General features: G+C 52.4%; 1 long non-coding RNA gene across 1 annotated transcript in view; it reads left to right on the forward strand.

Annotated features, from left to right (window-relative positions):
* LOC142583134 (uncharacterized) overlaps nt 1-11,452 on the forward strand; it is a 100,421-nt gene extending 88,969 nt beyond the window's left edge. The window contains exon 3 of the long non-coding RNA XR_012828552.1: nt 11,386-11,452. This is a non-coding gene — a long non-coding RNA (uncharacterized LOC142583134). The remainder of the gene's footprint in view (nt 1-11,385) is intronic.
* Nucleotides 11,453-22,256: the final 10,804 nt, after the last annotated feature.

Raw genomic sequence — 22,256 nt, forward strand, 5'->3', positions numbered from 1 at the left:
CAACCTAATTTCTGGGTGCGCGCGTGCGTGTGTGAATTATTGCTTGAGCGCTTTGTTTATTTATTTGCATAGTTTTTATTTATTTTTTTTTTTTTTACTGTGAGCAGTTTGGTGCTAGATACGTTTGCGCTTTATTCAGCCTCGATAGGTCTGCTCTGGTTCGGAGCACTTGTACAGCAGCTTGTGGAAGCGAGCCTCAGTTTGATCGGAACGCGGGGATGCTACACGGTCACTTCACGTGTTCATGCATGCCCTCTCGTTTCTCGCTGAGATTCACAATTTTTTGTATCGTTTCGTTTTTTACACGCGCTTCCGATTCGAGCGCGCCGGATTATTCTAAGCCCGTCATGGTTAGCTTAAAGGGAGCGAGTTCATTGTGAAGGGAGGACAGTGGGGTCACAAGACACATTGGACGCGCAGAACTAATCGATCCTTTCTTCCCCCCGCTTTTCTTTCGGTTCGATTCGCCTTTAGCGTAGCTGTTTGTTTGTCACTGTCTTTCTTTACGCGCAAGGAGAACTGGGGAACAATCCCCTCCCCCCATAAGATTATGTGCGGGACTTCCGCGCGCCGTACGAAACTCGCAATAATTAAGAGGAGCGATACGAACTCGGTGTAGCTGCCTCTGCCGGCGGGAGCCGTGAACGCCAATAAATAATAATTGGCGCTGCCGAGCGCACATTCCTTCTGTGCGGCGCAGCCGGGCCCCCTTCGGATCGCCAGAAACGCGGCAGTGGGCGTGTGTGTATTTGCGCGGCTTTGTGCGCTATTGCGGCCATTTCCGCGGGAAATGTCTCTTTTTTCGTCACCGTCCCACCGAACAATGATCGCTGTCCTTTCGCGCGGTTTCTTTCTGTAGAAGATTGTTCTATTGTTGCGGTCTTTTCTTTTTTCTTTTTTTCTCCTTGCCTCTTTGTTTTTCTCCCTCGTGACGTTCTGTGTTTGTGGCTTCTTTCTTTTCTTTTTCTTTGTTTTTTATACCTGTCGTTGTTTGAAGGTCCCAACTCTTCTCGTTGCGCACTTTCTTCCTGCGTGTGTACCCCTTGGTATTGGAAGCCAGTGGGGAGTACGTGTCTATGCAAAAGGGCAGCATGTGTAAGGGGGGGGGAGAGGGTGGCGCTTCTTTTCTTGCTCAGTTGTCCAGGAGCGCCAGCTGCGTCAAGCTTTCTTGAGTGATTCTTGAGAAGCATTCTAAGAAAAGATGAGATACAATTTGAATGCCGTTTTTACTAGTGCTCCTTGCCATTTTCGGTGGCGTTGATGATGTCCAGCGTTAAAATCGCTTAGCATTTGCTCTTACGATCAGTTCTAGCGTAAAACCTTTTCGTCGATACCAGCCTTGATCTCTAATGGGTTGTGGTACAGGTGGTTTACGCTTACAAGGTTTCAAATCGCTGTGGGAGATCTTGAAATTCTCTGAGGCGGAACACAACTGCAGCGTTCTCTAGTCTGCTTCACAATAATGATGCAGTTGAATGGATGGCTTTAATGCTTCAAGAGGTGAAGAGTGCCACCATCTGAATCCACGTGATGCTGCGTAACGCGTATGCGTACAAGCACCGTCTACTCAGTTAAAAAAAAAAAGTTAAATATGGCGTTTTACGTGCCCAAACATATGATCGTGAGGCAGGCCGCGTGACGGACTACGGATTAACTTCGGCAACCTGGAGTTTCTTACCGTGCACCTAACTAAATCTGTAAGTACAAGAGCGTTTTTGCATTTCGCCCGCACCGGATAACGCGGCCGCCGCAGCCAGGACGCAACCCACGATCTCGAGGTGCTCAGTCTTGAACGAGGTCTGAAGTGGCAAAATGAGTGCCGCAACTGGCATATTATTGCGAAATAACGAGACACAGCACAGTTGTTATAGTCGTAATGGGGCTACGTAGGAGACTGTGTCAGGCGTGGAAACGATGAAACCTGTTCGGAGGTCATTACGGCGATTTCGGAGGAGCGTTAATAAATTGAAGATTTGACTGCGCGCGAAATTTAAATGGCCCTCCGCAACGTGCTCCGTCGAAAATATCAGTTATGTGCTAGAAATTGTGAATCGCCGTCCAAAGAGCGTTTTACTACGATAACTTCTTAACGAGGGTTTCGTAATAGCCGAGATAAAGCGAATGAATTAGCACGAGCTGACAGGGCGCGGAGGCGAGCTGCCTCCGCGCAGCAGTCTCTCTCTCTCTCACCCGTTACCTTGGCCAGCGCGTGCTGGCGACGTTAATCCCCTGTCTCCTTCCATATCCGATTATAGTGTCCACGTGACATTTACGTCATGATCCCCACCTCCTTCTTTTTTTTTTTTTGATCACTTGAATACATTAAACGAAGGCAGCCTAGATTGGCTGAAGATGTTCGCACTATATACTAACCACATTGTGTTGGTCGGTAAATTTCACACCGTGTCAGCTGAATTGTCGGAAAGATGGTTCCTCGAAATAAATTATGCAAATTGAACTCCAGAATCCACTTGGAGTGTGACGCATTTCATCGACGCGCAAGATGCGGCCGAGCTCGCTGCACGCACGCGGGCGGCCGGCCGACAAGGGACGCGCTTCCGTAACGCGCTTCTTTCGCAAATTCCCTCCTTCGAAACTATACGGCGGCGTCCTCGTGTATAAACACCGCGCAGTCCTCGCCGCGCAAACGTAACACACGTACGCTCGCGTCGCAAGTGCATCGCGCGCCCTGCCACGTAAATAACGGAACAGTGGCAGGGCACAGCTTCGAAGGCGTTCTAAGCGTTCCCGCCCGTGCTGTCGTCTGTGGCGAGAGCGCGAGCATTCGTCATCATTTTTTGGCACCCGCCTGTCAGCCGCAGGGACCGATTGCTGCGAAGCGGTTCGCATACTGCGCGCAAAGCACGCCGCAGCGCCGCACGGCTTCCCTCCGGCCGCCTTCTTGGAGGCGCGCGCGCCCCGTTTGAAGTGCTTAATTTGTAACCGCCGGGCGCGTGTGAGTAATGCTCGCTTCCCCTCATGGCTCTCTCTCTCTTCGCGCGCTGGTTTGTCGCGCATACAGTGGCAAACTCCCTTGAGCAAGTGGGAGTGCACGCCGGTGGACTGGCGCTTCCGCGCGCTGGCGTGTTTAAGGATGGTTATTTACGACGACCCCCCGACTTGGGCCGGAGACTCGTAAAGTGTCGCCGAGGAAAATAAGCAGCGTGCGTACCGGTTGTCCGCGCCCGCATAGCTCTAGCTCAGCGCGTGCTGGCTGTTCGCTCCGCGTGCTCGCAAGCGCGCGCGTTTGCGCCTTTGCGCGAGTGACCGTTATTTGTGGAAGCAGGTGTGGTAAGGATTCAGCGGGAAAAAGAAAAGATAAAGGAATTCGTGGTGACGGGGGAGGGGGGGAGTCTCGGACGTACAGCGCAGGTCGTGTGGGGCATTGCGTGTCCCCTCGTTGTTTTTCGTGTAGCGCGCGCGTGCTGTACGTCGAAACAGTTGTCGTCTTCGTCGCCATTGCTGTTGCGATGACCGTATTCACGATTGATGGTTTAGAAAACGTTCCTTTATCTACAAGTGTTATCGCGAAAAACACTTTCGTTTCCGCGAAAAGGAACGCAGGCACACGGAGGAAATTTACATTGGAGATAGCGCCAGTATGCGAACTGTTTATTTCGTGTGCGGAAACACAGGGACGCGGATAAAGAGAGCGGGCGCGTGCGCCTTACTTACGAGGCGGCATGAAGCACCCACCGTATCGTCGAGCAACCCGCAGTGCTGAAGTTATTTATTTTGTTAAAAATTAAGTTTATTATAAGTGATGACGCAAGTCAGTGACTCCGGTTATTCCTCTGCTCCGACGTGTGGTAAAAAAAAAAATCACATAGCGAAGGTAACACTTACCTTATGTCAACGCCAAAAGCGACACACGGAAATCAGCTCTGTGGAGTCTTGAAAATTGAGAACAATTGAGAAAGTTAACAAAATCGCTTCCGCGACAGTTGTCGCGCTGAAACACACAAGTTGCTGCCAGTGTGACTAAAGAGAGAGGGCAGTGTAGAACCAGTTGACGTTCTTACTTCGCAAAATAGACGTACACTGTGGTTCTTTGGATTTAGCGGTCGGATATAGGTTAGGTCACATAGCTAGGTTTCACTAGAGAAATAGGAATGCTAGCACGCTATAAACGTATCGCGAATGAACAATTTTTATTTTTTTTTTCGTCTACAGAGCTACGAACAATGCCCACCAAGCTCTCTTGCGTGGGCCGCTCGGGCCACGCGTGGTCACTGAATTGTCGAAAGGCGGGGACCTGCGCGTCCTTTCGATTGCGCACGTCTTTCGCCAGAGTGCCCTAAGAACGTCTATTCGTTTAGGCCAGCCCGTTAGACATGGGCAACGCAGTGTACGGTAGACCCGCTAATGCGGCATCACCAAAGCGTGTCGCCGTCTTTCGATCACCGTCCGTATATGCGTGGCTGACCGGCGTGCATGACTAAGGCGGCAGCCGCGGCGCATTTCTTTTTTTCCAGCGCTTGTAACCTCGTTTGGCGCACGCTTCGTGCGCCCTCTGCGCGCTTATTGAGGGTCGCGAGGACGCGTTCCCGCGCCGTCGCGCAACGCTAACCGCGGACAGAATAAAAGCGGGAGTGCTCTGCACACGGCGGGGTACACAGCAGAGACAGGAGGGCAATTTTGCCCGGCGGTCGAAGGGCGTCATCAGTCCTCCTTTTGACGTCTGTATGACGTCAAAAGGAGGACCTGCCCGGTTTCTCTCCATTCTGCGACAGTATATATATATATATATATATATATATATATATATATATATATATATATATATGTATGGGGCCTGCACCATCATTGTTAGATGCAAAGCCGTTGCAGTGCAGGTGCATGCATATGCATTTCTAGGGCGTTCCTTGACTTATTTTATTTTGCCTAAGAAAAATGGGTTCGCAGAAATCTAACCGAATTCCTGCTGCAAGAAATTACATATTTATCGAAGTTTCATTTAAACAGCGAAGAGACCGCGAGCTGGAAAGCGGAGGAAGAGGGTGCAGCTGAACGATGAGAACCGTGAGGCGGAAGACGAAGGAGGAGGGTATGGCGAAAGAGTGAGAAAAGCGCGGCGCCGCACAAAACGCGCTTTCGGCGACGATGGCTGCGAGATGGCGCCACTGATACCATATGTGGTAACAAAGCGCTGCGTGAGCGGGAGGTCTGTCTGCAGCGGCTGCTGTTAATCGCGTCTACGTGTTACCCCCGCGCTGCCTTTCGCGATATCCCGATTAGCGAGGCAGTCGCGCAACACTTCGCTCCGTTTGCTACGTGCCGCACGAGATAGATTGTCCGCGGGAGCCGATACGTCGCGAAATGAAAACGCATACAGCTGAGCTCAAATTTCGCATTAGGGAGTATCGTAATCGCAGGTTATTTTTTTAGAGCGCAGCTCTTTGGCGTCCGTTCCTGGGTTTCGCGTCGTCGTCGGCGTTGTCGTCGGCCTCGTAACCAGCTCCGCCCCCCTTTCATCCCCCCAGCGCTAGCAGCGACCGACTGATACCGCTGGATGCCGCTGACGCCGCTAGAGAGTCAAGATAACGTGACTGCATAGAACACCGTCGCCGCCATGCAGAAAGAGGAGGAAAGGGTCCCCCCCCCCCCTGTTCTTGTGTGGCGGATAGGGTGCTCTTCAGTTGCCGACGCGCCGGTTATTTCACGTAGGCCCCGGCACGTCGACGAATACGTGACCACCTTCCCACGGCTAGACCTGGTTCTTAGCGCTGCGGAAGCGAGGGTATCATATTGTTTGTGTCGGCATCGGCGGCGTTGTCCCTGAAACCAACTCCGCAGCTGGGGTTGACTCACTATCGGCGTCAGCGGCATCAGTCAGTCGCTGCTATCTCTTCCCTCCTCCCTTTATCGTGTTGTCCGCTTGCTGCGCGCGCTTCTGCCCCCATCGTTTGCCGCTGGGTGTACACGCCGCCCCCCTCCCCCCTCTTCCTGCGAGTCTCCGGTTGTCAAAGCGCCGGCTCGAACTTAATTCCTTTCTTCGCTCCTCCTCCAATGCAACCCCTGTGCGGTGGCAATCAGAGAGCCAGATCGGTGGCGGCGGATCTGTATATGTGCACCGCCCGAGCCGAAATTGCCGCTGCCGTTCGCCCTGTGCGGTGGCAATCAGAGAGCGAGATCGGTGGCGGCTTGACATAAAGACAAACTGCAATTTCCTAACACTTATGCGGGAGAACATCCCGTTCCTCTCGCTCGTAACGCGTCCCACGGCTGTGACAACCTCGCGAGGCACTTGTATAGATCTTGTCTTTGAGAATCAAGCATTGGTGTACCAAGTCGAACATATATCAGTCTATTTCTCCGACCACAAAGCTTCCTTCATGACTGTCAAGAACTGTTAGTGGAGTCTTTGTTAAAGGAATACGTGTGAAAAATAAAAAAAAAAATTCTGTGATAGCGCATACATGTGTTGCTCGGTTTCTTTGCCTCAATCTATCGAAAAGGTGAAACAGCTTATTTGCTGCGCTCAAATTTCGCATTAGGAAGTAACGTAATCGTCGGTAATTTTTTTTCAATCTATCTTTTTTTTCGTTGGAGAGCACGGCTAAAGTTAGCTGGGACGCCATAGTGCATATATATATATATATATATATATATATATATATATATATATATATATTAGTGAAGTGCTGAGTAACAGGATCCGGCAGTGATATAGTTAAAAGAATATAGAAGCATGTAGGAAAGAATAAAAATAACGGGACTTTATTGATTTTGGATTTCGTCAGACTTGCATACTCCGACGACGGCCGGTCCCACGGCCAAGAAGTTAGTAAAGTCCCGTTGTTGTTCCTGCGCGCTTCTGTTCTTTGAATTATATTTATTGTGACGGAGGCGATATGTAAACGAAGAATATATGTACAAAGAAAGTTGGTGCACGAGAATATGTCTGATCCGGCTCACGTGCAAGCGGCCTCATCGTCGTCTTCATCAGTCTGCCAAACCTCGCGTTCATCCGTGTATCGATCGCGTGCACTTGCTTCGAAAGTGAGGAGCTAGAAGGGCAATAGGGCTTCAGCCGGGAAACGCGAACAACTGTTGGTAGCGAGTAGGTCGAAGAAGCAGGGCCCAGGGGTATAATCTCGTAATTGCCGTCACCGAGTTCACGCAGGGCCCGGTTTAACGTGGGAGGAGCTTCTCAGATAGGCCATCGCGGCGGCATGGCGACCATAGGAGGACCAGAGAGCCAGGCATGAAAGTGCATGCTTCTGTGTCGGCTGTCGTAACGGGAGTTTTGGGATTCTTGCGAAGCACAGAGTCGGTTGTGGGCAAGTTGACGAGGTACACGGGCTCGACCAACGACGGAACAATATATGAGGAAAGTCAGGCGAGTTAAAACAGACGCGCTTCCGGTTTGCTACCTTCACTGTGGGAAGGGAATAAAAGACGAAAAGACTGAAAGAACGAAAATAGATAGATAGATAGATAGATAGATAGATAGATAGATAGATAGATAGATAGATAGATAGATAGATAGATAGATAGATAGATAGAGGGAGCTAGGTGCTTGCGCACATTCACGTCCGTAGCTTTCTGCGCCAGCGACACCCACAGCAATGATGAAAGCTTGTTGTATCAGCTCTACAGGGTGCCTCGATGCCAAGAGCCGGGTGGTAGTGGCATCAAGGCGCATCAGGATCGGCGCTTCGAGAACGTCCTCTGCTCTGTTCCGTGCCATCTGCGGCGCTTTCTGTACATAACACACGCAAGAAGCGTTCCTTTTTCGAAGAAGTGTTTTACCGCGAAACGCCTCGTATTCTCTCTCTTCCGCGTGCGCCACGCACGTAGCGGAACCGCGGGATAAGGGCGCGGCTGCGTGCACTCTTCGTTTAGCCGCGCGGTCTTTGAAATGGAGGAGAGAGCGTTGATCGGAACCCATCACGCGCACCTGCGCGCATGCGAACAGCGATAGCGGCGCCGCGGCGTGTGGCCGCTTGCGTAAATGCCCGCGATTGCGGGTCGCCGCCGTCACGGTTTCGCCTTGCGGCCCTCTCCACGTCTTTCCCGTCTTTGGCTAGCAAATAATGCCCGACAAGAAACGCGGCGCTCCGTCGTATCTCGAGACACGCACGAAGAGAGACTGGAATGAGGTGCGCGAGGAATAAAGACCCTCCACCTCAAGGTACACATCCGGGCCTGACCTGACGAGCGTGCGGCTCGCAGCGGCGGCAGCCGCGGTGGGGCTGCTTCTCCTGCTGGCCGAGGTCGCGGTCGGGGGGGGGGGGCTTCCTTGCTGCGCGTGAGCGCGCCGCGCGCGGCTGCCACTTTTCGTGCGTGCGACGCACGCGCTACGCCCACGCCATTTTGCTTTCGAGGGGGGGGGGGGGTAGGCTCGCGCTGTACACTTGGCTGGCGTAAGGCCACCCCCTTCTCCTACCGCTTATGTTTTGCATTCGTGCGTTCCCTTCGCTTCTTTCTTCTCGTCCTGTTTCTTTTCATCATTCCTATATACCTCTCTCTCTCTCTCTCTCTCTCTCTCTCTCTCTCTCACACACACACACACACACACACACACACACACACACACATTATTTTCAGTTTTGTTGTGGAGTACCGTTCCATCTTGTTTGGGAAGCCGCCGGCTCGTCCCCGCCCTAGAGGTGGAGAGCGAGTGAGCGAGAGAGACAAATGAAAAGCGAGAAAAAGAAAGAAACCAACATCAACATGCAGAAAAACGGAGTTGCCAGGCCAGAGAGATCTAGAGAGGAGAAAGAGGGCGTGATAAGCGTGCCAGCGTAGAAATAATTAACGCGATGCGATGGGCATGGCGGCACGACGCTCGTCCAGTTTTTTGCACGGGCCAGCGCTTTTGCCGCAGTGCACCCTCCCCGCCCCTGTTTCTCTCTCTCCCTCCTTCTTCGTCGCGATTTCTGTGCCGCACGGTATTTGTCGCTGCTTTCCGCTTCTCGCCTGCTTTTCTTTTTTTTCTTTCTCCGAGCGGTACGTCACTGTCCCGATCACGCAACCTTGGTATACGTGCGTTTTGCGCCGCCGCTGCTGCTTGGTGAAGGGGGATGAGGGGTTCGGAGGGAATCGTTGTTTATTAATTCCGACCTTTCCCTCGTGGCAGGTCGACCGTAATGTCGGTGGCCATTTGTAACTGTCCTTTTGGAGGAGAACATTGCGTCTGTAAAAGAGGGAACAACGCGAGAGAAAGTGCGCTCGCTGATGAATCTCTTTCGAGAGTGTCGACACGTTATGACCGTTTTCTAAACCAAGCCATGTCTCCACTTCACATTACGGCACTCGTTTTCTTGCGCCGCTTTCGTTTGCCTGTCCCAGCAATTCTTTGTGGCAGTCACGTTGAGCGCGTGTTGATAGGCAGGAGTACACCGACCGGCTACCGCTAGTCTTTTGAATAAGTTGTGTAGTATCTCGTGCACAGTTAGTGGAACGCAATTTCAGCCGCTACATGTTGGCAATGCTGCTTTGTGGGGCGCTCTGTCGCACCTGTGGTGGGCCCGATTCACGCAACTTAGATCACGTCGAGTGCCCCGGGGCATTGACTCTAAATAGGCTCGCATTCGCTCAACGTTGATGTGTACCGCGCCTCTGCATATTTATCTAATTCAGCGCACCGTACTGTGTGCGATTCCGCCGCACTCCCGTGCGCTTCCTTTGTCTGTTTATTTTGTTTTCAGGGATCCCATTCATCGCCTACAGAGACCGGAAAGCACCGAGTTGTTTGGTTTCGATGTTTTTCGTGAGAAATTCGAAAGTTCCGGGTCTGTATGCGGGAGAAGTGTTTCTCCTGGGGCTCTGTCCAGTTTAGTATAGCGAACGGAGTTTGTGTGTTTTTTTCCTCTTTCTCCCTGCGCAGTTAATGAGTTCGGTCAGCCAATCAGCGTCTCGCGAGGCACCTGGCCCGCGCTGGAACTCTGACCGGAAGCGGCACGTCTCGGTTTTACGAGCCTGGAGCCGAGTTTTCGGGAATTGGTAGCCGCGCGGAGGCTTTTGGGTAAACAGTGCGCAGATTTCTCGCCTTTGCCTCCGAACGGCCGGGCGCTTCGCTCGCGCGTTCCTTCGCTTCTGTCGTTAACCTTTATCAGCGCGTCGTGCCAGATAAGGTGCCGGGGAGAAGCAGAATGGAGTCACGTGGCGCCTTCCAGATAACGTTCGTTCGGGCTCGGATGTGATCTCGAGACTAGGGAACGTGACGCATTTCATCTCGGCGAACGCTGAGCTTCCTTGCGAGAATACCGCACGCTTTGAGGGAAGGAGCTGAAGCGCCTCCAAGTGCTCAGCTGTTGTAAGCTCTGGCACCTGGGATGAACTGCACTCTTCAAGCACGCCGGTTCGGGCCAAATACCCATGTGTGGACGTTGATGTAGTCGGCAAGGCACCCTTTGCTTGGTGACCTCTCTGCCGAGGTGCAAGCGAGCTTGTGTGTATATGGTGGAAAAGAGATGCGTGAGAAGAAATGAAAATGGTCATAAAGAGTAGGGATTGAGCATCTCCTTAGCTGCGTTGCGTCATCTCGGAGCCTTATACCTCGCAGTTCTCCCGTTTACTCTCGGCCGACATTCAGCGCCGGAAGTTTCGCGGAAATAACTGCACTGAGTGCAGGAAATGACGCAGTTCGTGGTAGCTGCGTTGAGAAACATCTTGCGTAAACAAAAAGTAGAGGGACTACCGTTTCGAAATTCCTGTTCCAACTAATCAACGGCAGTGTAACGTACACGTGAGCAGAAAGTCCCCTAAGGTACCCAGGAATTGTGAAATTCACTTCGAGAATGTCTTTGGTGGCAAGATTTGTGCACTGCAAATACGTTGCTCTGCGCGGGCACGCGCAATTAAAGAAAGAAAGGAGCAAGAAAGAAAGAAACCAACCGGATTTTTACCCTGGCTGCCAGCGTTATCTTGGTGGTTGGCATTAACTTTCTGGCTCGCTATAGACCACGGCTAGGCTGTTACGTACACACATGCCAGCTATTGCTATCCATTGTCGTTCCTGTAGCCTGCTCTCCGAAGTGTGCTGCGAATTCCGGTATAGTCAATTGACCTGCGAGTCGGACGCCTCACAAAGCAACGAAAGCAACGTAATAGCGTCGCAACGCGCCGACATGTTGCCATTGTGCCCGACAGGTATATTGGCGTAATTGCAGCTTTGTAATTTGTATACGCCAGCCTGCGAGCATCTCTTGCTCTCTTTTGCATTCCCCCTTTTTCAACGTTTGCGCACCCGCCGATGCCAGAGCTGGTCCGTTTGCGAGATGGTTCGCCGCATGAGCGGCAGCGTGTCGTCTGTATCCTGTGCCACTGAAGCGTGTCTCTCTCTGTGTGTGTGTGTGTGTGTGACTGTGCCTTCTTTCTGACTTTTCATTTTTTTTTCTCGCTCTTTCTCTGGGTGTCACCTGTGCTGGGCTCCAGGCAAAGCTAACCAGGTCAACCGCGGCAACCGAGGAAGCAGCAGGCGCAGCGGCCCTTCAGCGACTGCGGTAAGCTCACGCGGCCACTCATGTGCATGGATGCGTGCACTCTCCCGTGTGCGCGCGCAGCCTTGTGGCGTTGCGAGCGAAACGCTTTGTTGCCTTTTGGTCGCCAATGAAATTCGATGCTGCGGTGTCGAGAAAAAGGGCACCGCGTGGAGTGACGATAAGTCGAGCTTTTTTTTTTTTCCTTGCTAGTGCTCAAGTCGACAGGTCTTGGCGACGGCGTGTAGACTTGGTGCGAACCATATGTGCGCGAAACTGTACTTTCTCCATCTCCCCTCTCTCTATCTTATCATCCCTATACCCCTTGGCCCAGCGCAGGGTAGCAAACCGGACATGCGTCTGGGTAGTCTCTCTCTCTCTCTCTCTCTCTCTCTCTCTCTCTCTCAAATTATGGGGTTTTACGTGCCGAAAATACGATCTGATTATGAGGCACGCCGTACTGGAGGACTACGAAATAATTTCGATCACATGGGCTTCTTAACGTGCACCTAAATATTCTCTCTCTCTTTGCTAGTCTTAAAAGGGCCGTGTCATGATCGTCAAACTATTAATTTGCCATCTAACTGACAAGAGGGGCCAATGTGATTATATACACAACAAAAGTGGGATTTGAGTGCATATTTCGAACTGAAACTTTTAATTTGAAATCGTTGCTCCTGAGCCCCTTTCACACTCGTTTTCAATGCTTGTTGGTGTAACATCTCCGGTGGTGCCAAGAGAGGCACGGTGACAAGTAGTGCGAACGGTATCGTACGTTCCGTCATAAATTTTGGACAGAAAGCAGGTGTGAGAATGAAGAAAGCGAGCGGTTCTTCGTGAAATCTAAATGTTAGTTTTGGTACGAACTTTGCACGGGGTATGATCCTGTCGGTGGTGGCATATCTGGCTAAAGTACCGTGGTTTCACGTTTCCGAGCTGCATAATAAGTAGAGAACGCTTCGATTGCCTCTGTGTAGCCGATGTCGCCGAACTTGCGTTGACCACCAGGACTCCTGCAGCGGTCGCGGAAACATGGCTGTACGCGCATTTGCTTTTTCTTTCGTTCGTTTGCTTCGGCTGTTTTGTATTTCGTCCTCATGAGCGCGCCGCATCACCGGCCGGAATTCGAATCGGCGACCTTGGTTTCGGGATGCGTATTACAGCCGCAAGTGACCGTGGCTGCTGATAAGCTGCAGCAAGTTCAGTAGCGCTTAGACTTTTATGCAGCGCTTACTCGAGCGAAATATTGCCGCTGATCGTCGCGTCAACTTGTCGGCAATCAAGATCTCCGTTAGAGATGTCCGGCGACCGCCTCCGCATGGGGAGGGGGGCTATACGAACGCGCACGCCTGCGGTATCTTGGGCCGTCCGCAGCTCGCTCGCCGCGCGGGTCGATCGAGGATGAGCGATCAGGAAGGACGTAGACCTTGCCGACGGGCGTTCCTGCGGCGGCGTTTGGTGCGCGACAAGGGAAAGCGTTATAGACGGAGCGGTATTCTCGTGAGTGCAAGGAAGCTCTTCGCGTGTCTGCATAATAAAGTAGGCGCGCCCCGCGCCGTCCCGGGCCGATGAATATGTACGCTCTCGGCGCTGCACGCAGGGGCCGTGCCGGCGCAAGCAGCGCCGATAGAAGAGCGGCTCGCCCCCGTCTTCCTTCTTTGCATAATCGCTGTCACGGCTCTCGCGGGCAGCGCGCGTTGACTGGCAGGCCGGAGCTCCTTCGGAGCTGCAGGCGATGAGAACGTGATATCAGTTAGCCGAGAATGAAACAAAAGTAAATAAGTAAATCGAATGCTGACGCGAGGATTCGTCGGTGCTATACAGCATGCCTAAAACTTCTTGTTGCGCCACCTCGGGCGTAATTTTATGCCGGAATAAAGATAGCCGTCGTTCTTCTTGGCACTCCATTTGATCTCACGCTCTTGTTTATGTGTGTGCAGTAGTCTCCTTCGAGAATCGCCGTGTACGTTCGCGGCGTTGCCGGCCGACTGCGAAGCGCCGGGAACACAGCGTCACATCGTGGCAAATGCCAACTGTAGCGGAGGCCGTCGCCGTGGCACGAAGTTATGACCCAAATTTTAAACGTCCATTCAGAGTCTTGACGGACCTGTTTAAGGGTGTCTTTTTTTTCTTTCGTAATACAAAACAGTTTCTTATAAAAAGGCTATAAGGCGCGCCGCGAATATGTCGTTTTTGTAGAGTGAGTGCCTAGGCGAGGCGGACATAATTTGCCGCCAATAACGTGAGCTTCAGAAGACTAATTAACAAAAATGCATTATCTTTTTATTAGTGCCTTAAGGGCAGTTGTTTAAATGGCGAAATCGAAGACAGTCACATTTTATTGCACCTTCAATTTTTTTTCTTTTTAATTTTGAACGTCGCACCTGATTCGAGGTATCTATCATCGAATTTCAACGGTAAATCCAGAGGATATCGAAACTCAGCGCTGCGGGAGCCCATAAAGGGCGGCCCACGCCATCATGTCAGACCCGAACGCCCCGCGACGACTATCGCGAGGAACTTGGAAATTGAACGTCACGGCCAGTCGGGGCAGCTGCCGATTACGTCGCGCTTTCCTTGGCAAACGCGTGCGGCTGTGTGTCGGGTCGAGATTTGCTGCGGCATGCTATCATTCAAACTTCGCCCGCACACTTACTTTTTTTTTACAGGTCGTTGGCATCTGCGTGGCGCGCGAAGGGACGCACTCAGTTGTCGATTTCGCCTCGATATAGCTTTGGAGATTCATGACGAATATCTCGGATTGGCTGCGATCTTCAAGAATTTTGAGGTAGGCGTGCATGAAGATGTCACGGCCTCCAAATTAGCCATTTAGACAACTGCCCAAAGCACTGATAAAAAAAGTTAATTAAGGATATTTAAAAAAAAGATTGTCTTCGGAAGCTCACGTTATTAGCGGCAAAGTATCTCCGCCTCACCTAGGAACTAGTCTGCAAAAACTCTATGTTCGCTGTGCTCATTACTTCTTTAATAACAAGTCTGAATTGTAAAAAAAAGACAAAAGAAAATCTGAATATGCATGCATTTGTTTCCACAGAGACTGGCTCCATGGAGCGCGAATGACGGTACCCGGCTTATTGGAAAGCTGTTCTTATTACGAGTTCAGCGCTTTGTAACTTTCGCCTAAACTGTCGCACAAGCCCGAGCTCCTGTCGCAGTGCGAAAATTTTACCGGCTAATTCTGAGTCACAGTTATGTGAATGCATATTCGCGTTCGTTTGACTCGTTATGCATATAGTATCGCAAGTTGCGTTCGCACGCTTGACGAAAACTCAGTTGAACATTCGGTTAAATAGCGAGATCTCGCGTCGAATCAACTATATATACGATCTTTCCTTCTCTATAGCGGTGCAGAACAAAAAGAAATAATAAAGGCCTGTTCGCATAAAACTGCTTTGGAGTTGGCTTGCGCGATAGCAAGCTCAGGTTTCTCTTACGCGCGGCGTCGCTAACGCACGGGCTCTGGCTTATTCATCGCCGCTTCAGCCACACTGTGACGAATTTGCAGTAGCAAGGCGCACGTACAATTCGCATTGGTGGAGCCTCCTCGGCGTATGTTAAGGCGCGTGCATTGTGGCTCCATATGGCATGCATTCGGCGAACGACGGCTTCTGCCTCCGAGATATCTGTGCGCACATTTGCCTCCTTCTTCGGCGTTTTCTTTCTGTGCGCGCCTACAATATGACGGAGGATGTTCCAGACAAGAGATAACACCAACCACCGCAAACGTCCAAGTCTAACTTTCTGTCACAAGTAAAATATTGCGTGATTGCACATCTCGGAGGCACATATGACACACAAGAAGCTTCGGACCGAAACCTTCACGAACCAGTGAAAGCAGCAAGTGTAACTTGTCATTTCTAGTAAAGTTACCATAAATTAGCATCTGGAATTCGCCATAACAACGACGAAGAATATGACGTGGTTCTATGCACAAGTGACAGAGCAATGTGGCTCTTGTATCCTTGATTTCATGCTGAACTGCGTGGGGCGCCGGTACGGAGGCTGCACCGAACACGGCATGACGGTCTGCCATGAAGAATAGGGGTCTGAATAGATGTCATGGCGCAACTGATGACACAGGAATGGTGTCGTTGCTTCTTGAGAGAAAAAAGAAGACGGGTTGGTAAGTAGTTTGTAATTTTTAGACGGCAGTTCAGATCCTTTTTTGCACCTAAAACACCAATGAGGCCTTTTACAACGCTGGTGGCGCGCAGCGTAACCTGAATGTTAAAGCGACTCTAAGGAAAAATGTCAAGTAAGCTTACACTATTAGATTATTTGATTTTAACTTTATCAGAAATACATACATTGTCGCAAAAAGATTCTCTATTTGCGGATAAGATGGACGCCTATAGCTTTTCTTCCGAATTTCGCGCGAAACAGCGGTTCCGGTGGCGCCACGCTCAAGTCGCGGATTTCGTGGCATAGTGTAGCGGCGACAAGATCGTTGGTATTGTTACGCGTTACTTTAGGTTGTTGCAGATACGAATTCACCTTATTCTTTTGAGTGCAGTCTATATTCAAAGCGTTATTTCACTCTCGTCTATGCTGCCTGGGACAATGTGTTTTACAGTTGAAATCTATAGAGGGTAAAAAAAAAGAAGAAAGAAAATGCTCGCGATTGGGGGGGGGGGGGATTTTCACTTCAGATAATTTTCAAAGCGCCGGAGTTATTCACCCAAATAGGTCTAATGGTACGAAGCGGCGCGATGCGTCGTAAGACGCACTTCCCGAACTGAGCTATCGCCGCTCGTGAATTGCAAAGAGGACATAGCGTATCTAGATGGTTCTGTCGCGCGCGCGCGAGGGCGCCCATTTTCACAGCCGTTGTCCGTCGTCTCCCGGCAGTATTGCCTTGCGCGTAAACACACACAAAGTAACAGCCGGCGCTCCGACTGATGCGCGGCGACTCGAGCAGTCTCGCGCCTCTTTTGTCTCAATCAGGGGCGCAATTCGCGCGATCGCCGCCGCCTCGCCTTCGCGGGGTAGCGGTGGCCCCCGTGAGCATCGGCGCGAGCATCGGGCTCGTTGGCCCCCGCGGGGCGCTTGCAAAATGCAGGCCTCGGCGACATAAGCTGTCTCCGCTGCTGCTGCAGCCGTCTCTGGCCGCGCTGTGCTCGAGGCGACTGCAAACGTCCTTCGAACGATGCCCACTGCTCCGCCGGCGCGGCCGATGCGATGCGCAGTTCGGTGCCGGCGTCGAGCTCGGAGATTGCGCTCCAGGGACCCGCCGGGGCCAAGAGAGTGCCCCCGAGTGGAGGCTGCGATGCGGTAGCCTTTGCAGCGCCAGCGGCCTCTTCCATTCCGTCCTCGACTCGCACCAACGCCTGCCGCCGTGGCGTATGCGTTGCGATAGTGCGACGACCGTGTCGCACTTTTGGTATACGTATAGCGTATACGCTGTCGCGTCCCCTCTGTGGTGTCTAGAACCATCGCGAGGGTGAATGGTATAGCCTCGCTAGCGGGCTTTCGTTCGCCCTACTATGTATAGATCATTTCAACTGCGTTGGCTAAACGAAGCCAACACTGGTCGAAGAATGCCAGCGTTCTCACACCCCCCCCCCCCCCCTCCCTTGTCTGCAGTGCGCTGCTTTTCCATTTCCGATCGAATGTGCACCGCAGTCATACGACTCGTGTATTTTCGATGTAGCTTCGACTCGGCGTCGCGTCGCACGCGTTTCTTTCACTCCACGTGATTCCCGGGTGTGTGTGTGTATAGACTGGATTGGCGAGCACGCTGTACGCGTTTCGGCTGTTACTGTAGCGCTAGTGGCGATGGTTGGCGTGAAGTCGGCGGGAAGACACCAAGAAATGACTTCCGAAATACATTCTGGGTGGTTCCTTTTACAGCGAAGCTGTTGGCCTCTTGTCGGTCGGAATTTTTCGCGGCGCGCCCTCAAGGTGTAAAAATACGTTCAGCGATAAAAAAGAAGAAAGAACATTCAGCTGCTGAAGCGAAAAGTGCATACATTCTTCAGTGCCGCAGATACAACGTACATCACAGCAATCGTTTAAGTAAGGAAGAAGCACAAAAGAATCATCCAAACCACATCATTGACGATAAGGCGTTCCTGATAACAATGCGGAGCCTGTAGCGCTCCCTGCATAAGTTTTCCTGTAAAGGCTACTGTTGCGCAAGATGCCGCGGCGACGGCAGCGTGCGACGTGAGGAGTGATGTCACTAGCTCTCGATAAATAAAAGAACCAACCTAGCAACAGATTTAATTGTTGTTGCAGCACCGCTACGGGTAAGCAACGCATAGTTACGACTCCTGAGGGGCGGCGTAAATACTAGAAGCGGAGAAGGGAAAAGAAACGGCAACGCGATATCGCAGCGGCATCGCGCTGCCAAAAGTACCGTTACTCCCGTTACTGCGATTGCTCTAAATTGCCATAACTACCATTACTCTAACGCAGTAAAACACTGCATACTCCCGTCAGCAGTTGCAGTGGTTTTCAACAGCTTTTCAACAACAAAAGTGGATCTCCAGCACCAGCTTCGCTGGAGATCCACTTTCGCAGGGCCGGCACAGCGAGTCAGTTTTTTGGAGCAGCGGCTTGAAAATGGCGTCCGTTTTCGCGCGCCAGGTGGCGTAGTGGTCCGTAAGGATTTGTATAATATCCGCGCCCCTCATTCTGGGCTCATCTTGCCGCGTTTGTTGCGAATACCGAGACTTGGGAATGCGTGCGGTTCGGGTGCGTCGGCGCAGCGCCTACGGGCGCCGCGCGTACGCAGACGAATGCGGTATGCGGCGCGTCTCGATCTTCGTTCCCGCGGAGGGAATAGCGCACTTTTCTTTCCGCATTTCCCCCCCCCCCCCCCCTCAACGTCGTTGACGGCGGTGGCAGCGGCTCTTGTCGCGTCCAATGTCAGGCGCGTGGCGCCCTCACCAATCTCGCGATGAAGTGGGTGGCAGGAGAGGGGGTCCCGAGGGAGGGTGCGTAAGGGCAGCCTCAGGACTTGGACAGTTTGCACAGAGGTTGGAGAGGAGAAGGGTGCACCGGAGGGGATGGGATGTTTCGTGGAAGGACTAGGCCGTCCCCATTTTCTCGCTGCGAAGCAACCCGCGTTCTGCCGCCGCCGCTGCTGCTGCTGGCGGCGTCTCGTCGGATCCATCCGAATGCGGCGGCATGTCCGTTGCGGATGGAAGATGGAAGGGGAGGAAGAAGCGGTCGCGCCGTTTTCCCAGCCGGACAAGTCCGAAAGGAAGGAGTGTTCGGATGAAATGGTTCGGGCCTGGCCCTCTGCTACCCGTCGGTGCTTCTGTGGCTTTGCCGTTAATAGCTTGCCACGACAGCTGGCTCGAGGACGACTGTGGAATAACGTCCGTGCAGATGAAGGGGAAAGAGGGGGGGGGGGGGTACGCGGGACGGTGACGCTGCCCCAGAGGTGTGCGGCACCGTTCTCCCCTGAATCTTGTGATGCGGGCACGAACGTCGCGATGACGTTGAGAGACGTCACTGCGGAAGTATCTCGGAAGCGCCATCGAACGTTGCGGCTTTGACAAGTGCTATGGGCACATTGAGAATAGCCATCACGGTTCAGAATGTGAAAGAGCAGAATTCAGGAACGAGGATTACCAGTGCTTCCGTAAAGAAGAAGTTGGAAGATGACAACAGGAATAAAGAAGAGAGGAAAAGAGAAGTTGAGAAGTGTGTTCATTTGCGCGTTATTGGTGCTCTTTCGAAAAGTTAAGCAAACATCAAACGTGGACTCAGACGCCATCGTTATCACAGGCTTAATTTTTTTTTTTAGCTTGATAACTTCTTTAGGGACGAGCCGAGGAAGGACGAAGGTTTAACGCATATTAGAAAAAGGTTGCATAGAACGGCCTGCTCTGCAATCTATACCTTTAACAGCGTTAGTTTCGTCATGGTAAGCTCATTTTATTGCAGAAGCGTGACGGCAGCCCTAGCAGACGCCTATGTTGAGCTTTTGCATAAAACGCATCCAATGAGACAGTGTCATTTTTAATTCTTCTTGTTTACTCGTTAGCCATGGCAAGTTCGTTGCCGTCGCTGTGCAAAATGCTGGTAGTCAATCATTACATGTCTGCTGCAGCGGTCGCGGCACGAAAGGCAACCTCGCTACGGACCCTTTGGATGTCGTCTGGAAAACCGATCGCTTCAGTCGCGTTTGATATGACCCCCACTTTGCGCAGCACTGTTCCTTAACTTGCATAGTGCTGAAACGGTCAAGATCACGGAGCTCAGAACGAAGACCAACGTGTGCCTCGTGTTTGTTCTCGAAGTTATGGGCCGTCTACGGTGGTTGTCTGCGGTAACGTGCTTCGACGGGAAAGCGCGGATGCTCGCCAGCGTAACGCCGCCTGCCGAGCTTTCTAGGCTTCCCGTGACACGTCCATGATAGTAAAAGCGGCCCTTATAACGCCAGGCATCTCTATGTATCGTGGTCACGGGCGCGTGTAATATACAACAACATGGCGCATTCTCGGAGACGCGGGTACCAAGGCCTGTTTTGGGTGGAGGGAGGAGGGGGGGGGGGGAGCGCGCGCCCGTGAAGGAGCTAAACCTAAGAAGGAGAGCGCACGGCGCCCCGTTTACGACAGCTATTACCTTTCTGGAGGACGACGGCGGGCTGTGAAAGTTGGATATCGCCGTCGCTTCCATCCCACCCTGCTGCATTACGACGTCACTCGTAAACGAGCCGACGCTCCGCTGGGCCACCTGGCGTTCGCTTTTGTTTATTGCCCCGGTCGGCTGCTGGCTGGCTGGCTGGCCGACCGGCCGACCTCTGGCAACGCCGGGGCTTGTTGTCTTCTGCGCCGCGGCCCCGCCAAAACCGCTGCCCTTGCCACTCTCGGTCCGGCTTTCGCTCGAGCACGTACGCGATCGTACACACACACGCGCGCGCCGCGCTATCCATTCTGCTTCACCGGCACTCGTTATGTTTTTTTGCCCTTCCTCGTGCTTGTTTCCTCGACCCGCACCGCTGCGTATAAGGCGTTAGCGTCGCTGCCACCTCCTGCGGGTCGACACCTTGTGACAGCGAGAGCAATTGGAGCCTCGCCGGTGAAAGTCTTTTACAACCGACGGCGTGCTTTCTCGTTTAATCACCTGGCGAACTTCTGGCACCGGCGCGTCGGGCTCGCTGGAGAGCAGGTGTCACTCGGGCCCGGGGCGCGCCGATGGAAGAATCGAGCCGTTTATTCTTGCAGTCTTTTTCGTTCCTTTCTCGTTACCGGCAGCGCGCGTGTCAACGGGTCGGAAAACGCTGATGACGCGTGAGGAGTGAGGAGGCGCGCTCCCCGTCGCGCCCTGACGCTCCGCGCGCGTCGTTGTGCCCCCTCGACTGACGCGCTTAACCTCGCTCCGCGTCGCCACAGGAGGCCGCGTTGTTCCGGAAGCAACTGGTCTCGCGCTTTCTGATAGGCTGGCCCGGTTTGACGCACCTTTCGTTCCTTCCTTTGTGCCGTCCCGTTTTTCGTAATAAGCGTCACCCTATCCAGCTGGCGTGCCTGTGTGGAGCAAGCCCGTAGTATACTCTGCTCGCGCTCGAGTTCACACTTGCGCGCTTGTCCCTGAACGAGGCGCGAGTTTCTTAAAAGGACTTTCGGCTTTAGGCGAGTCTTCCGTGCGACGGGCTTGACGTCTTGACGGCTTCTTCGTGCACAGCCAGTTACTCTTCCGGCACCGCTTTCTCGTGCCTCCCTTGCGTCCTTCGACGCGTGCAGGTGCGGTGCGTCTCGTTATGACAGGATGCGCGGGCCATGTACCGCGCTCTCCGGCGTTCTTTACTCATTAGTGCGCGCGGTTTGGCGTTGGCATAAGTTCGGACTGCGCACCGTCCCTGTACCCCAATGGCTTGAGTTGCGACTATGTCGGCTGCTTAATATAGAATCAAGTAGTAGTGGTGTCTTTCAGCCTTTCACCCAGTAATCCAGTATAACGTTTACTCGAATGTTAGTATAGCTTGTCGGTGGTCCTACGCTCGAGCCCGCTGCGGTGCTTGCTGACTGTGGCGTTAGCTGCTGCTGAGCACTAGGCCATGGCTTCGATTCCGGGCCGTGGCTGCTGAATTTTATTGTAGGCGAAATGGAAAAACTGCTAGCGCGCTAAGGTGCACATTAAAAGAGACCCCCTCCCGCCACGGTGGTCGAAATTAGTCCGGAGTCCTCCACTATATACTGTGTCTGTCGTAGCCCTGGTGGGAAATTTGGGCAATCAATCAATCAATCAATCAATCAATCAATCAATCAATCAATCAATCAATCAATCAATCAATCAAATCAACCAATCAATCAATCAATGAAAGCGGTGCATTTATAGAGGCAAGTTTGAAAGGTGTAGTCGAGTCGCGAATGCGGCAGAATTGAATCGAGAGAGAAAGCACACCGTTAGAAGAGAAAATACAAAGGGCGCGCCTGAGTGCACGCGACGCACACACAAGTGCGCACACGCACAGATTAGTGAACCAAGGGAAGCGCTACATTGGCTCCTTGGTACCTCTCAGCATTATATGTGCTGCACATTACAGGAAGTCCACCGGTAAGGGGAAGAAACGATATTCCGACGCATTTTCTGACGTTTCCTTGCTAGACGACAGGGCGCCACGTTGGTCGCAAGAGGTTCTCTTTAGTTGACGTGAGTAACGCTGAGACTCTCGTGAACCTGCGTCGAGAGCGCCAGATACTATTCGGAAGCTCGATCAACGTCTTCGTTCAGAACACGGGCAAATCTTCCAACTCCGCATAGTTTCCGCAAGGCGGTGGGGCTAAAAGGAGACCCATACCATTACATGAGGTCACATGAGTTTGGGGGACGCTTGCAAAACGGCTCGCCACT

This window comes from Dermacentor variabilis, chromosome 5 (genome assembly GCF_050947875.1).
Source record: "Dermacentor variabilis isolate Ectoservices chromosome 5, ASM5094787v1, whole genome shotgun sequence".
Classification (NCBI taxonomy): domain Eukaryota; kingdom Metazoa; phylum Arthropoda; class Arachnida; order Ixodida; family Ixodidae; genus Dermacentor; species Dermacentor variabilis.